Below are 17,925 nucleotides of genomic sequence, written 5' to 3'. Positions count from 1 at the left end.
GTGAGGCCGATGTGGGACTGGATCCCAGGACCCCGGGATCATGACCTGAGCAGAAGGCAGATGCTTAACCAACTGAGCCACCCAGGTACCCCTAAAAAATTATTTTAAAGCCTTTAACAGGGATGCCTCGGTGGCTCAGTTGGTTAAGCGTCTGCCTTTGGCTCAGGTCATGATTCCGGGATCCTGGGATTGAGTCCTGCATCGGGCTCCCTGCTCAGTGGGGAGCTTGCTCCTCCCTCTACCTCTGCCTGCTGCTCCCCCTGCTTTTACTCTCTCGATCTCTCTCTCTCTGGCAAATAAATAGAATCTCAAAAAAAAAAAAAAAAAAGCCTTTAACAGTTGGGCTTTTGACTAGTCTGGAAGTGCATCTTGGTTCCATGTACAATTTTATGTAATGTGCAATCACAAGAGCTGGCTATCCCCAGCATGTAGCCTTAACAAAACAGTCAATATAGTATCAAAAAGATTATTTCTGGTCATAATTCTGTTCTTTAAATTAGAAAAGAGAACATTAAAAACATTTTATAGTGATGCTTTCTCCCACGATCTTATAAATAAACGCTAATTGTAGAAAATTGGGAAAAAATATAGGGGAAAAAAAAGAGAAAAACCAAAAATCCCACAGTTAACTTTTTGGAATGGATTTTCTAGCTTTATCCATGAATTTTGTTTATATAATTGCGCTCCTAGGGATATGCAGCTTTGTATCTTGTTTTTTACCTGACAGCATAATAGCACTGGGAAATGTGTCACAACATATTTTGTGTGTCTGTATGATTTACTCAGCCCCCTCCGGAGTTGTGCATTGACACCTACTTCCTGTGTATGCTTCTGACACGCCATGCCACCCAGGCTGCCTGAGGGATGTCGGCGCAGGGAGCTCGCACCAGCCTTGTCATTTTGAGGCATGCGCTCATTCTTGGTTCCTTAGTTCAGGCCTGTGAACAGGACTTTCGTGTTTTGGATGAGGAACTTAAGACTGGAGAGGTGGCCTGTGTCACTCCCAGTAGGTTAACTTTTTTTTAAATTTATTTTTAAAAGCTTTTATTTATTTATTTGACACAGAGAGACAGCCAGCGAAAGAGGGAACACAAGCAGGGGGAGTGGGAGAGGAAGAAGCAGGAACCTGGGATCACGCCCTGGGCCAAAGGCAGACGCTGAACGATTGAGCCACCCAGGCGCCCCCCCGTAGGTTAACTTTTGTTGACATCTATTACTACACTGTGCCAAGCTGTGAGAACAGTGACTTGCTCACGGTCACTTGGTTAGTGAATAAATACACTCTGTTCTTCCACATCATGGCACTCTCACCGAGGATGGTTAAGAGGCCTGTGTGGATTCTTCCCAAGGGCCGGTGCTTAGAAAACATGTCTGTATTGATGAATTGGGCCCCTGTTCTAGTTGGATGGTCCTCAGCACACATACTGCCTGTCACTAGGATTGTTTTTCCCGTCTTTTAGGATGTGGGTGATGGTTGTAGCTCATAATCATTCCCTTTAATCATCTCCTTGGTGGTGACTGTCCTGGATGCTGTTGAGAGCTCACGTTGCTGTCAGTGACTGGATTTCGTGAGCAGTCCTGCAAGAAACATTATGCAATGCCAGGACAGTATTCATACTCCATATTTTCTCCCTAGCTTTTCTGGTGGTGTATGGAATTCACTCCTGAACAGACAGCTTACATTTTGCTTGGTTGAATGAAAGAGTCAAGTAATTGCAGAAATTCAGCCTGGTTCCTGCTGGCCCAACAGTGTAGGAGACACATTGGTGGTAGGTGCCAGGTATGGACTCTTTTCAGACCCTTTTCTTCCTAAGGACCTGGGAGTGCAGGTGTTGGCTTCGTAGGGGGCTCTCCGTGGGTTCAGGGATCTCTGTGATGGCATGGGGTGTATGTGTGGATGTTTCCCTTTGGTGAAGTGACTGCCCTAGGGCTATTTCTGTCCGACTTTCAAGGATTCCTCATTTAGCAGGTAGCCTGTTAGTGCCGGGGGCCCATGTTGCCATTCTGTTCTCCCTCCTGGGAAAATAAGTTGGTCTGCTGAGAAGCACAGGCTGTTAGGGGCGCCTGGGTGGCTCAGTCAGTTAAGCGTCTGACTTCGGCTCAGTTCATGATCTTGGGGTCCTGGGATTGAGCCCCGGATTGGACTCCCCATTCAGCAGGGAGTCTGCTTCTCCCTCGCCTTCTGCCCCTCCCCCCACTCATATACACGGATGCTCTATCTCAAATGGATAAATAAGATCTTAAAACATAAAAGAAGCACAGGCTGTTAGTCTAAGCATAGGTAGTAAGAGGTGCTAGTCTGGGGATAACTTTCCTGTGTATGAGTCCTGACTCCTTCCTTACTCATTTTGCTGTGTGACCTTGTACCAGCTACATAACCTCTCTGAGCCTCAGGGGGTAAAACCATGCCCACCTTTCGCATAGGGAGTCTTTTTTCTTAATATTTTATTTACTTATATTTTTAGAGAAAGAGCATGTATGCACATGTATTGGGAAGGGGAGGGGGCAGAGAGAGAGGGAGAACCTTAAGCTGGCTCCACGCTCAGTGTGAAGCTCATTGCAGGGCTCCACATGGGGCTTGATCTCACAACCCTGAGATCATGACCTGAGCCGAAATCAAGAGTCCACGCTTAACTGAGCCACCCAGGTGCCCCAGCATGGAGAGTCTTAAGCAGAGGCGATGAGTGGGAAGAGCTTGTTGTAGCCCCTGGCACATGCTGTATGTGTGATAGGTGTTAGCTGATGACAGTAGTAACAAGATCCACAGTGTGGGGGTAGGGATGAGGGTGGGGGCACTGAAATGACTGTGTTCACATAGGCACAGCTGATAACAATGTTTTAAAGGACAGACTGTGGTATTGCTTCGTGTGTTTTCAGTAACGCTCTTTGGAATTGTTTTTCTCTGACTTTATTTTTCTTTCCTCTCAAAAGAGCTCCTTGGTGATTTGAGACGCTTTACTGTATTCCGTCAGGGGAGATGGAGGTCTGCTCTGTCGTAGACTCTGTTAGGTGAGGCTGGTCAGTGTTGTCATGTGACTTCTAAGTTCAATATTTCTGGGCTGCTGAATTTCAGAAAGGCTAAGAAGTTAAAAAAAAAAATTAAAAACCCTTCAACGGATTGCTAGCATTTTATTATAATACAGATCAGTGGGGTGCCTGGGTGGCAAAGTCAGCTGAGCGTCCGACTATTGATTTTGGCTCAGGTCATTATCTCAGGGTTGTGAAGATCGAGCCCCGTGTGGGGCTCTGCACTCAGCGCAGAGTCTGCTTGAGATTCTCTCTCCCTCTGCCTCTTACCTCTGCTCGTGCACACACNNCTCTTTCTAAAATAACTAAAATCTTTAAAAAAAATAATAGAACTCAGAAGTTCTAACACATATTCAAGTGTGTGTGTATGCGCACCTGCCCTCTGAATGCCTTCTTTGCAAAGACCGTGTGCCCTTAGCCCATACCCGGTTTTAGGGTCACACATGCATCAGCTGTCCACTGTGTCCTTGGGTCTGTCCAGAGCTTTCCTGGGACTTTGTTTCTTTTCTAGTGTTTCTGCTGAGATTGGCATTTCTTGCATGGGCCTTCTATGCTTTTGCATTTAGTTATTCTACTAAGGAGACTGACAGGTGGTTTTCCCCTATGGGTGGATGGGGTTGTTTTTTTTTTTTTAAATTGAGATATAATTGATATATAACCCTGTAGAAGGTGTACAATGTGCTGGTTAAGTACGTTTGTAAATTGCAATATGATTACCACTGTGGTGTTAACTAACTCCTCTGTCCTGTCACATAATTATTATTTCTTTTTTGTGGTGGGAACTATTAAGATCTAGTCTCTTAGCAACTTTGAAGTTTATAATACAGTATTGTTGACTATAATCACTATGCTGTGTATTAGGTCTCCAGAAACTATTTGTTAGTTGCACGTGTGTATCCTTAAACAGCTCCACAGTTTCCACACCCTCCAGCCTGTGGTAACCACCAATTTACTCTTGTTTTTACGGGTTCAGCTGCTTTTAGATTCTATATGTAAGTGATATCATCCAGTGTTTGTCTTTCTCTGTCTTCTCCCTGTTAGCATAATGCCCTCAAGGTCCATCCATGTTGTAAATGGTAGGATTTCCTTCTTTCTCTTGGCTGAATAATATTCTATTGTGTGTGTGTATGTGTGTGTATTATTCCGTGTCTTTTATCCATTCATCTCTGTCCATCCTAAGTGGTGGACACTTAGGTTGTTTCCATGTCTTGGCTATTGTGCATTGGTTTATGCTTACCTTCACTTTCTGTTCTCTTTAGCAGCTTCATCAGATAACGAAGGCCCTTGCTTGTTGTGCAAATAATAAGCCAGAACTAGTGATTCAGGATCCTGGAGGGCTCCCAGTAGCCCCCCGCCCCAGGCTTCACCACACACTTCTTGCATCTCTAGATTAGGATTTGAAAACTCTCCAGGTGATTCCAGTGCTCAGGCAGGATTTAGAACCTGTGGAGTTACCCACGCTAATCCTGAGATGTGCAGGACAGGTGGACAGATGCAGATCAGAGCCTAGGAAGGCCTGTTCCTGAGGGTGTGTGGGAGATGGTTTGCATTGGGAGCAGTGGCTGAGAAGGGTCAGGGTGGCCCTCAGCATGTGTAGGTTTTCATGTCAACCCTATCTGGTCTGAGGAGCTGGTTTTCTGATGATAGAGCATCCCTGTTGCTGGCCTCCTGCCCCTCCCTCCCCTTGGTGTTAGCTATGGCGGGAGTCAGGGACCTTTCCTGTACCGTGGGGACAGGCCACTGAACAAAGGCACAAGGGAGGCCAGGAGCAGCCAGGAGGACAGGCGACCAGGATTCCACATGAGTCCTTTGCTCACTTGGGTTATTTTGCCTGTTTTGTATAGGTCATCTTGTTTTATCTGGTCCTCACCACGACCAGTGAGGGGGATTATTATCCTCATTTTACAGATAAGAAAACTAAGGCTTGAATGAGTGATGTGTCAAAACATGGTCCCTGTCCTTTCAGGGACCCCAGCAGAAGAATTGTCTGGATGGGGGCCAGATGGAATGGGTAAAGAAGAAAGGGGCTGGCAAATGTGTTTCACTTTTCTGCAACTCTCAAGGTGAAAGCAGTGAAAGGAATCACCAGCTCAAGGGCAGCAGGGTCAAGAGCCTTCAGGAATCTGGAGCAAGATCCTGGGATGGTGGTTCTCAGTCAGCCTGCACAGCTGAAGCACAGGGAAGCCTGTGAGCGTGCTGGTGCCCAGGCAGCACCCCAGACCAGTTACACCAGACTCCAGGGCCTGGCCTAGGCAACGGTATTTTGGAAGCTTCCCAGGCTACTCTGCATTGAAGCCAAAGATCAGAGGGAACACCTGTTTTATTTATTTATCTATCTATTTAATTTATTTGAGCGAGTGTGAGTGGGGGCAGGGGCAGAGGGAGAGAGAGAGAATCTCGAGCAGACTCCACACTGAGTACGGAGCCCGACTTGGGGCTTGATCTCATGAAGTCGATGCTCAGCTGACTTCCCAGGAACGCCTGTTTCAGAGATTCAAAGGGGTTGTTAATGCAACTGGGTCCAGAAGGAAAGGAGTCAGGAACATGAATGGAGGGGCTTGTGTGTCTTCTGAGGCCAGCCAGAAGGGAGCAGCACAGCAGATGGTGACAGGACATGTGGGTGGAGAGGACATGTGGGCTCCTCAGTCTGCAGGGAGGTAGGGGCCAGGCACTGGTGTGAAGGAATTTGTGAGTAGAGTGGTTTTTACCCTCCTTCCTTGCTTCCCCGTCCTTTCAGGCCCACTGGCTGGAGGGGTCTTCATGTGAGGGTGTCCCGCAGGTTTCTGTGGAGTAGAAAAGATTTGGACCAGGGGTTGGAAGATGCATGGCCAGCAGCCCTCCAGCCCTCTGCACATGAGAACCCCTGAGGGCACTTAGAAATGCCAAGGTCAGGCCAGAACCAGGTCCATAGGACTCGAGTCTCTGGGCAGGGCCTGGGGGCCTGGCCATGTGCCAGGAGCAGTGAGAGCCCCTTGCCCCCCATATTGAAGTGGGCCCAGTCCTTACCTAAGCATGACTCTGTGACCAGTGGGCACCACGATAACTGGAACTTTGGCTATTTCAGGAACTTCTTCGAATAAGCATTGTGTTCATGTTGATCATGAGGAAGTTATCAGGAGTAGACTCTCCAGCTTCCGTGCAGGGGCTCTCTCCCCCACCTCCCTATATGGGGAAATTCCAAGGTGTTCACTCTTCGAAAGGCTCAAAAAAGGTTTTTCCCTCTAAGCAATTGACATAGACTTTGAATGAATGGATGCCTCTTCCCTGAATTTGTCTTTTCCTGTACTTAGATTATTGACAAGCCAGGGCAATAGGTCAAATAAATAATGTTGACAGTAAATAGCGCTTGGTTATGCAATCCACTTTGGGTCCAGAAAGACGGTTTTACATTGTACGTTGAAAGCTCTCTCTTCGTTTGCATATATGCGGACCATTAGGAGGTCTTCCTGAGTGGGGCAGTGCATTAGTTTCCTAGGGCTGTCGTAACAAAGAGCCACAAACTGGGTTGCTTAAGACAACAGAACAATAGTTCTGGGGTCTGGAAGTTCTGAATCAGGAAGTTAGTGGGCCACGCTCCCTGATGCCTGCAGGAGAATCCTTGCTTGCTTCTGGTGATGGCTGGAAGGCTTTGAGAGTCCTTGCAGCTGTACAGTTCCAATCTCTGCCTTCAATGTCACAAGGAATTCTCCGTGTGTGTCTGTCTTCACATGGCTGTCTTCTCATGTGGATGCTAGTCATATTAGATAATCCCAGTATGACCTCATTTTAACTAATGATGTCTGCAAAAATCTGATTTCCAAGTCAGGTCACCTTGTGAGACCTGGAGGTTAGGATTTCAGCATCCTTTTTGGGAGGACACAACTCAGTCTGTCCCAGGTGTGTGGTCCAGGTACTCTACACATGTTTCAAGATCCATGCAGACCTCACTGGACATAGGAGGAAACAGAGAGTGACGGAAGTGAGGATGCTTATCTAAGCCACACAGCTAATAAGGGACAGAGTAGGGATTTGAACCCAGGACTCTGTGACTCCTGAGTATATGACTTCCCTAGTTTAGATCAACTGAGGGTTCTTTGGGGCTTCCTGTGGAATGGAGTCCATGAGTCTTCTGGGTCTACTCAGGGCGTTGGGGCATCATTCAGCTCTAGGAGACTGATTGAGTACTAAAATATTACTTTGCGACCTGCTTCACCTTCTCAGTGAAATAAATAGCACCCATTTGCCAGGAGGAAGCACAGAAACATGAAGTTAGTTTGGTTTGTTGATCCAGTGGGATTGAACGGGGATTTTTCTTGTATTTATTTTTATTTCCACTCTCACTGCTCTAACAACTTAAAATCTTCCTCAGTGGTATAGAGAGAACTCTTTTAGGTCTTGGCTAACCAACACCCTGCTGAAAGTTGCTTATCTCTTATGTCCTATGTCCTCAGCCTTATGTGATAAGGACTTAACCTGGGTTTCTGCTGGTGGCCAGCCTCTCCAGCACAAAAGTGCTCTGAACAGGAGAGCCAGGTCATGAGATGTCCCTGTTCCATCATTACCACGGGGTGCATGTCTGCAGAATAAATGTCAGAGCGTTTTGCCAACAAGTGCTCTGCACTGGCTCGATGCAGGGATCCAGAGTCTGAAGGCTGCAGCAGCTCTTTCTAAGTGAGGAAGGCTTTGAACAGTCAGATTTCAAGATCAGAATTCCCAGTAGAAAACTCCCATAATAAAGAGCCGGCCATGAGTCTGAGAAAGTAAATTATAGCTACTAAGCCTTCTCCATTCGATCTTATTAAATTTTAATTTGATTTGATTTTTCCCCCCTAATTACTGGCTCCATGTTTGCTTTTCCCTACCAGCTCTCAGCCCATGGACATTGGTAGATGGGCATCTTGGGTTCAGACAGAAACATTTTCTGAAGGGCTAGGTGACCACTGTTCCCATGATGTGTGATAGCTGTAGAGACAGGGGCAAGCTGTCATTTTATCCTCTGTCACTTTCTTCTCTGATTCTGCCTTGGAATCTTTCATGACCTGCACATGCCTAAGCCCTGTACCAAGGCTTTCTTAGGACCTCAAGATGGCAACAGGTTCTGTGAGATGTGCGGACTGATGGCTTGTTACAGACTGGGTCTATAGTAGTGTCACCTGACGGGGAAGGCAGACCATGGCCATAGGGGTAAATCCACTTCCTTATTTCCATGGGATGGAACACCTGTTCTTAGGGAGCTAGGATGTTCTCCTTCCTCTCTAGCTTGCCCTGTTGTCCTTTTTCTGCCTTTCTTGAATAATGGTTAAATTACCATCTGTCCGATTCTCTAGAAGGGAGGGCTCAGCATTACAGAGTTACATATTTAGTACAGGCTGGGACTTCTGTGCTGTGTGCTTTCTTCTAACAGCAAAACAAAACAAAAAATCAAATCTGCTTAATCCCTGAGATAAATTTAGTTACTGAAACTCTTACCTCCTGCCTGGTCTAAGATAAGATTAGTGGAGTTCTGTAACAGAACCACGCAATTGTTGATCTGTTGCAAGTCTCTGAAAGAGTGACAGATGGCAGACTGAGTAATCGGATTTCAAGATCAGAATCCACAGTGAACAAAACTCCAGCTACTTGTAGCATATGGAAAAACAATTTCTTTCAAGTGAACTTAAAGAACTGTGTTCTTTGATTTTGTTTTACTCAGAGGATTTATTAAGCAAATATTTATTAAAGGCTCTCCAGGAGCCGGGTACGCCAGGTGTTGGGAACTGATAAAGGACCCCTTGCCTTTCCCCCGGTACGTGCATTTAAAGTAAGAAACTTGCGTACGTTATAAACATCTAGCATTTAGTAATAGCAAATTAGGTGTAATTTGATGCCTAAAGAGACTTGCTATCAAGGACAGAAATGTTGAAACCAAAGTCAGAAGTATGGGCTTTACTGCAAGGTAGTAAAGGGTATTGTAAACAGTTGTGTCAGACAGTGGTGTGCTAAGCTTGACCTCTTTTGGTATACCCGCATACTCTCGAGATGAATGGAACCCACTGTGGCTGAGCATGAAGTCCAAAGAACTGTCCCTTCGTGCTCAGAAACAGTTACAGAAAGGTGGTTAAACTTGTTCAACGAGACTCCTGCGTGGGGCACAAACTTGTTTACCAGCCAGATTTCATTAAATGCAGCCTGCTGCCTGAGAGCACCTTATGCTGTTACAGTCACAGTTCTGCCTCTACCTCGCCAACCACACTGTTGTTTAATGGCCCTGTGCATACTTAAATGCAGGAAATGGAGCTTAGACGCATTCAAGGATTGCAGAAAAATAAATAAATAAGGTAAGGCCATAGTACCTCTTTTGCAAAATGGGAATCAGTATGAGAGTCAAGAGGGTCAGTGAAGCAAGCCATCTCCATAGACTCAAGTTCAAAACGAAAGACAGTACGTTGCAGGATTCCAGCTCCTCGCGTGGAAAGAGCCCCCTGGGAGCCTGTAAAACTGCAACCAAGTCTTAAAAGGGATGAGTCTGCCTGTTTCATCAGGCTTACCAAGCTACATGCATTTCAATACAGTAACTCATGTGCAATTTTTAAGACCCTTTTAGTGAACACCTCCTATGTGCCAGGCACACTGTAGTTTGATTAACCCTTCCCCAGAAGTAAAGTATTGTCATCGTTTCTAAACTGCAGCCAGTGAGGCCACAGTGGGGAAGGTTCGGGATTAAAATGAGTGGCAGTACCTTAAAAGAGAAGGAAATCCTACCATTTTCAACAATGTGGATAAATCTTGAGGACATTATGCTAAGCAAAATAAGCCAGTCACAGAAGGAAAAATACTACATAATACCACTTATATGATATAACGAATCTCAAATAGTGAGACCAATGGAAGCAGAGAATGGAATGGCGTTGCCAGGTGCTGCGGGGAGCAGAGAATGGGGAGGAATTAGAGGGTACCAAGTTTCAGTTATACAAGATGAGCATGTCCTAGAGATCCACTATACAGCATAATGATTGTAGTTAACAATTTTGTAGACTTAAATAAGTTTGCTAAGAGGGTAGATCTTATGTTAAATGTTCTTATCACAATGTTATATATTAATAAAAGGTTGGGAAGAGACTTTGGGAAGCGATGGACATGTTTATGGCATAGATTGTGGTGATGGTTTCATGGGTGTATACTTATCTTCAAACTCATATATTAATAATGTATACCTTTATGTGAAAAGAAAAAGGGTGACAGGTATCTGAAAAGAGCGGAACAGAATGGAAAGGGCGGGTTAGCTTGGGGCTAGAACCATCAGGATGGTTCCATAGACTTTGGGAGGGGCCAGGAACGACATGTCAGTGTCCAGGGAACAGCTGTGGGCACCTGGGATTGTGGTGGGCTTGGAAGTATAGAGTGGAGCAGGTATCCAGTCTTCCCAGATGCTGCCGGTGGCCAGCATTTCATTTGGAGATGGTATCAGGTCTTAAAGTCAACCTCTTTGTAGATTCTTGTTTTTTTGCCCCCTTTCCTTTCATTTTATAGCCCTGAATCATTCCTGCACTATAAGAATTTAATCCTAATTGCTTTACATAACCATCATGCCAGAAGAGCAGATAAATGGTAGGTCAAGTGGATGGAAATGCTGGGGAATTTTCAAGATAGTGTTCGTTATATCCATAGCAACATGTGTCTGTTAAGGCAGGGCATTCACTGTGTTTGGAACTGGCTGTCATGATGGTGTTTTGTGCAGGATTCTTGTTGTCATGCACTTTGAGCATTACGTCACCCCTCTCGGAGGTTCACTATGACAGGATCCTTATGTTCGGTCTGAGCCAAAGCAGGCAGCTTGGTCCCCGTCCAAGGATTATTTATGGAGGCACTAGAAGAACGTGTCAGGGTTCAGCAGTGTGGACCCAGAGCACATTTATGTTCAAATGCATTTATGATTCACCACTTGTGGAATGGAGTTAGGAAAAGTTGTTTTTGTATTTACTTTAGGAGCCCAACTGTGGATATTTGACTGTTAGAATTGTCATGATTTTTTAAAAAATTGTGGTAAAATACACATAACATTAGCCATCTCAACTGTTTTTTTTATTTTAAGATTTTATTTATGTGTTAGAGAGAGAGAGAGAGAGAATGGGGGGAGGGGCAGAGGGAAAGAGAATCTTGAGCAGGCTCTGTGTGGAGATTGATCTCACGACCCTGAGATCATGACCTGGGTTGAAATCCAGAGTCAGGCACTTAACTGACTGAGCCACCCAGGCGCCCCTCAGCTGTTCTTAAGTGTACAGTTCTCACTGTTATGCAACCATGGCCACTGTCTGTCTCCAGAGTGCTTTTCATCTTGAAAAACTGAAACTTGTTCCCAGTGAAGGAGTTTCACAGCTTCTGAGTGAGGGCAGAAAGAATTCTCTCTCCCTTGAGTCCAGCTTGAGCAGGACAGTCAGTCTACACTGTAACTCCTCCTGGCTGATGAGAGGTTGTGCTGTACCGGCCATCCTCTCTTGGTTTCCTGAGAAGGCAAAGGGTCATTGTGTGGCTGTCCTTGTTCCCATGTATCTGGGATGCAGCGTGCAGGTCTGGGCTTGGTGGCTGCCCGTCCTGTTCTCGAGAACCAGGGCTAGAATCCCTCCCTCGCGGTGCCCTTGGAGCTCTGCTCTCTGGCCCTTCACTAGTTCAGACTCATGTTGTGGGTTTGGCAGGCTCATCCTGTCACCGTGATGGGCACATGGCTGCTGTGTTATCCACTATAAAGACGAGCTCATCCGGGGTCTGGCGCTAGAGCTTCCCGGGAGATTCAGTTACCCTGTGGCTTTGCCTACTGATCGACTGCACTCCGAAAATAGCAGGCATCATACAGAACACACACGAAGAGGTATATTGAATTCTAGAAAATGCTTTGTAAAAAAACAAAACATTCGGAGTCTGGTAATTTGGATTATGAATTTTACTTAGAATAGGTAGAGCTCTTGTTAAGAATGCAAATATCCCCAACATTTATCTTTTTTAAAAAATAGTAGAAAGGACTTCATGTGATTTTTTTTTAGGTTATGTATTACTTTTTACAAATAAAAGTTTTTTCCTTTATTCTGGTTCTTTATTTGCTTTTCCCCCAACGTCTCCAAAACAGTGATAGCAGCCAAACCAAACAGCCCTAACGTGAAGCCAGAGCTCTAGACCAGACGAGTTTCCCACCTGGAGTAAGGTGCCAAGCTGCGGTGCTGTGGACGTGCTGTCCATCGATGGCTTGTGCATCATGATGAGAAGCTCTTTACTGGAATAAAAGAATTTTTTTGTCATGGGGCTCCTGGGGTCTGTTCTAAGCCCGGCACCATTAGGAAGACACACTTTCTTCGGTGCAGGGGGAAAAATAGACTGTTTTCTGGTTTGTTTGTTTTTACTTAAAGTGCTTTCCATGGGGGCTGGGTGTTGCTGTGTTTTAAATGAGTTTTACTATGCAAGGGTGCTCTTACTGGTAAGAGCAGAGCACCTGTGGTTGAGGCCCAGGCACAACACAGAGGTTATACAAACCAGCAGGCAGTAGGCCCGCTTCTCCAAGTGTCCCTGTTTGTCCCATGTCAGCAGCTGCCCTTTCGCCTTAAACTGGGTACCACCCATGGGCATGAAATGTAGCCAGAGTGAAAGAACTGCAGCATTATCACTTAGAAGCAAATTATTCATAGGCCCCTTTTGGGCCCTAATTATAAAACTTGTCACTCGACATCTATCTCAGCCAGAGTTGTTATTCTGATAGCCTAAAAATAGGAGAGTTGCACTCACTGAGCCGCCAGGAGGGTTTTCCTGTACAGCCAGACAAGCCATATGGAGCTGCCGCAGAAGGCAGACCAGAGTGCTCCCTGGGAGCTGCCCTGCATGTGGGGGGACTCGTTGGTGGAGGCAGAGTGAAGGCTTCGCCAGCCAGGGCTTGGCAGAGCCAAGTCAGTCTGAATGGAGTTAGAAGGGTGGGTTTGTGGCTGATGGAGCATTTCTGAAAATTGTTGTTACCTGTCTTACACAGCCCTAGAGCAGGGGGGGAGGAGGCCTGGTTCGGAGCTGGAGCTGGCGAGGGCCAGTGGTCCCTACAGCTCGGAGCCTTAGCGGCTCCATGCCACCCTCCAAAGTTGGCTAAAGGATTAATGAGAAATCGGACACTATATGTAGAACTTCAGTATTTGTTCTTTTTCATGAGTCTGAGCCTGGCAGATAAATACTGCCTCTAAGACATCCATGTGAGTTATCTTCAGCTTCCTTATACAAAGATGAGTAGGGCTGTGTACCCTGTTGTTAGGAGCTATGTGTAAACATTTTGCCATATATTTGCTTTATCGATGTGTATATATGTATATATTTTTCTCTTTGACCCATTTGAAATTTGTGGACATCATACCCTATTTTCTCATGACTCTGAGCGATTTCTTTGCCACGCTAACCTTTTTCCTTCACCATTCAGCAGAAATTTAAGGTTACGTTTTTCTTCCTGATTTTTCATTTCTCAATTTTGGTTTTCCTGCTGAGAACTCTCACTGACCCGCCTCCCACTTGTGCATCTTCTCTGCCATCTCGGCCCCTTGTCTGCTATTTCTCTTGTGTTTGTGCTTTGGTTTACCCCAGATTCAGAGCCTGTCTGCTCCTGGGGCTCCTGAAGGGACAGTTTGCATTTGTGTAGATGCCGAGGGCCCTTGTCTGCAGGTGGAGGCTGACTGGCCTGACTCCCCTTGTCACTTTTTAAAAACACTAAATTCTATTTTTTAAAAAAAGATTTATTTATTTATTAGAGAGAGAGAGGGTGCACAGAGGGAGAGGGAGAAGCAGACTCCCCGCTGAGCAGGGACCCCCCCCCCCCACCACCAATGTGGGACTTGATCCCAGGACCCTGGGATCACGACCTGACCTGAAGGCAGACGCTTAACCGACTGAACCACCCAGGTGCCCCACTAAACTCTATTTTTTTAGAACAGTTTTAAATTGACAGAAACATTGTGAAGGTAGTGTAGGGAGTTCTCTTATACCCCACTCCCAGTTCTATTATTGACGTATTAGTACGGCGTATTTGTTACAATGAATGAACTGATTGTTGATGGATTATGGTGGTGGGCAGAACAGACTCAAGCCTGTGGATATGTTAGGGTCCATGGCAAAGGGGAATTAGCGATGCAGGTGGGATTAGTTGGGTTGCTAATCAGCAGACCTTAATATAGGGAGATGAGCTTGAATTACCAGGGACCTCAATGTGATCACAAGGGTTTTTAAAACTGGTCGAGGAACTCATCCTGGTGTTGCTGGCTTTGAAGATGGAGGAAGGGGTCACTCGGAGCTGGAAAAGGGAAGCAAAGGGATTCTTATCTCAAGCCTCCAGGAAGGAATGTACCTGTTGACACGATGTTTTAGCTCAGTGAGATCTCTGTCAGACCTCTGACCTACAGGACTGTAAGATAATAAATTTGTTTCGTTTCAGGCTCTTGTGTTACTGGTTACTTGTCGGAGCTGCGGGAGAAAACACGCAGAGGGTTGGTTCATAGAAGTCCATGTTTTATTCAGATTTCGCTGTGGCCTTTCTCTGCTCCAGGGTCCCTCTCAGGATGCCGCTTCACAGATGGTTGTCATCTTGGCTGTGACTGTTTCTCAGACTCGTTTTTAATGACTCGGATGGTTCTGGGAGTACCGGCCAGGCAATCTCGTCTGTGTCGTGCACGAGGCTCGTTCGCTCACGTTCGCTTCATCTCTTCAGACTGTGTTTTCTGGCCTTTCGGCACGGTTTGTAATTGTTTCTGAAAGCCAGACAGGTTGTGTGGAGTACTAAGAACTGAAGAAGTCGTTCTTTAGTGTGTGTTTTGTACGATTCTGACCAGGACTTGGGCTGTGTCTGTGTGCTGTCGCGACAGGTGCCTGAGGTCCTCCGCTTCCTCGGGTGTCCTTGCTTTGGGCTCTCTGTCTTTGGGCTTCTTGAAGGACGAACTCCAAGTGCCTGGCTAGCTCAGTTGGTAGAGCATGTGACTTTTTTTTTTTTTAAGGATTTAATTTGTTTATTGGGGGCAGGAGAGAGCGCATGCGCTTGCGCGAGGGGGAGAGGGAGCGAATCCCCAGCAGACTCCTCGCTGAGCCGGAGCTTGAGGGGAGTGGACCATCTCATGACCCCGGGCTCATGACCTGAGCTGAAACCAGGGATCGGATGCTTAACTGACTGAGCCACCCAGGTGCCCCAGAGCATAGGGCTCTTTTTTTTTTTTTTTTTGACAGATTTTATTTATTTGTTTGACAGAGACACAGCCAGCGAGAGAGGGAACACAAGCAGGGGGAGTGGGAGAGGAAGAAGCAGACTCCCAGCGGAGCATGGAGCCTGACACGAGGCTCCATCCCAGAACCCTAGGATCACGCCCTGAGCTGAAGGCAGATGCTTAACGATTGAGCCACCCAGGTGCCTCTCCCAGAGCATAGGACTCTTGATCTCAGAGTCGTGAGTTCAAGCCCCACATTTGGTGTAGAGCTTACTTAAAAACAAACCCCCAAAAGCCAAACTCCTCACGTGGACTCTGGGTCTTCCAGCTCTTCCAGCTGTCATGCTGGAGTCTGTTGATGCGGTGGTAAAGTATGGGGGGAAGAGCCCTGTAAACCTTACCAGAGAATCTTGGTCTTTCAGTGGGTCTGTGTCCCTGGGATGTGTCCTTGACAGTGTTTCTTGGATGCCTCCCTCCTGCACCCCCCTCAGTTCCAGGAAAGCCTGGAAGACTGGAGCGGGTTGGAGTCAGAGAAACACCCTTTGCCCAGCTGGGGTAAGGTTCCAGAAAAGTCTGTCCCCTGGAGAGCAGGCCTGTGTTACGGAGAATGCTCTGAGCACTCTGCACTGTGAGGACTCTTCCTTTCCCCTGGAAGAGCGTGCTGGGTGGGGGTGGGGTGGGGAAGTTTCCTGGCTCTTCATAGTGAGAACCTGGTGATAAAAACTATACTGGTTTGGGGCCCCCTAAGACTGGCTATCAGAGTTCCTGACTCTCCTGCTAGTCCACATTTAGCCCCAGCAATTTGTCAAAACCACCCCTGAAGTGTTCCTACCAGTTTACGGCCCCAGCAGCTTCTGCTTCAGGTGAGCAGATCTTGGCTGGACTTTGGGTTGTCCCTTCTCTCCGGATTTCTGGGTTATGATTTTTGACCTGTGACCTTCGTTCTCTGATGGGTCCCAGAAAAGCCGCTGTTGGTCAGTTTGCTCATCTTCTTGTTGTTAGGGTGGGCGTGAGGACTTGAAATTCTTTACAGGGGGAGCTGAAGCTAGAAGTCCCTTTTTTGCTTCATTGCTGCCCTTGCCACCTTCCCGCCCCTGAAGTTCAGTACCAGGTTGGTTGTGTTGGTGTAAAACATCCTGACCATTGCAAAAGCTCCTGGGTCTTGAAGAGAAAAAAATTACTCTTTCTGATCAAAAAGATTGCTACTGTGTTGTGTCAATGCTAAGTTATTTCCCACCCTTCTCATTTCCTTCTTTTGTTGCTCAGGTTTTTCTTATTAGCAAACTAGATGCGGATTCTACAACCAGTCTTAAATTGGGAAGTGCTAAGTCTGCATGTGGGATGGGGGGGCGGTTTAGCACCTTTCTAGTGTCCATCTGCTTCCCTGTCACTCACTCCCCTCCAACCTTTGACAGACATGTTTTATCAATCTTGTACAAATGCATCTTTAACTTTACCCTGCCCCCCACCCTACCTGTGCTTTTAATCACAGAGCTCCCCTAAGCAGCTGTGCTAGTTCTGTGTTAAAGCAGCAGCCCCTTGATCCACCTGACAGCTTTCAGCCCCACTCAATTATCTGCAAGTTGAGAGCAAGCCAGTAAGGGGGCAAAAATTCTGAGCCGCCTAAGGAACAATCACTGTAAAAACTTATGTACCCTTCCTTCTTCCCCTCAAGCCATTAACTGGGACAGATCAAGGTGATTGTACGGGTGGGGTGGATGGACAGTTGGAGCCTGACTAGGGTGAAGAGGGCATCTGTCAGAAAAGGGACGTTGGTAGCCACAGGCGGATTGATCAGATAAGTAAATACATTACGAATAATGGAAGCCAGGTTCCTCGATATTGGAGAAGAGAGTTGCAAATGTGGAAGGAAACTGGAATGAACGTTGTGATATGTGATTGCCATTGGGGATACTGATATGAACTCAGTTTTTATGTATAAAATTGGTATAAAAATAATGTATAAAATTGGTATAAAATGTTAATGTGTACTTGTATATACATATGTAAACACATATATACCCATACATATATGCATATATGTACATGTATGTGTAGTCTCAAGCTCTGTCCACTGAAAGCTTCTGGGAACAAGCACCCCCATAGCAGTAAGTGTACCTGGCTGCCAGATCTTGGCTTTTATTTTTTTATTTTTTTATTTTTTATTTTTTTTAAAGAGTTTATTTACTTATTTGACAGAGATAGAGACAGCCAGCGAGAGAGAGAACACAAGCAGGGGGAGTGGGAGAGGAAGAAGCAGGCTCCCAGTGGAGGAGCCCGATACGGGGCTCGATCCCGGAACGTCGGGATCATGCCCTGAGCCGAAGGCAGACGCTTAATGACTGCGCCACCCAGGCACCCCAGATCTTGGCTTTTAAATACCACTCTTCACTAAATGAACCAGGGCTTCTTAGAGAAATGGCTGATGCCAGGGCTAGAGCAGGAAAAATGCAGGATGAACTGGGATCATTTGATCATTCCAGAGAGTAGAAGGAGTAATGGGGACATGTCCAAAGGACACAGAAGCCACCTTGAAGGGCTCCCACTGGCCAAGTCAGAGACAATGTGAACATCAAAATAAACATAATACTAGATTAGATAAAGTAGGAAAACACGAAACCATACTGATAGAAATAAATGAGTTTGAAAATTTAATGAGAAACGTAGTTTCAAAGTACTTCACAGAATACTTGTTAATTACAAAGGGAAAAAAGAGTAACTTTACAGTGCAGAA

The 17,925-nt window shown here is 46.1% G+C and overlaps 1 protein-coding gene across 4 annotated transcripts in view; it reads left to right on the top strand.

Moving 5' to 3' along the window:
* Positions 1 to 17,925, top strand: part of TBC1D8 (TBC1 domain family member 8) — a 111,807-nt gene that overhangs the window by 21,694 nt on the left and 72,188 nt on the right. The window lies entirely within an intron of this gene.

This window comes from Ursus maritimus, unplaced genomic scaffold, assembly GCF_017311325.1.
Source record: "Ursus maritimus isolate PB19 unplaced genomic scaffold, ASM1731132v1 scaffold_6, whole genome shotgun sequence".
NCBI classification, from domain to species: domain Eukaryota; kingdom Metazoa; phylum Chordata; class Mammalia; order Carnivora; family Ursidae; genus Ursus; species Ursus maritimus.
The sequence above is the reverse complement of the archived record's forward strand: the minus strand, read 5'-3'. Positions and strand labels throughout refer to the sequence as shown.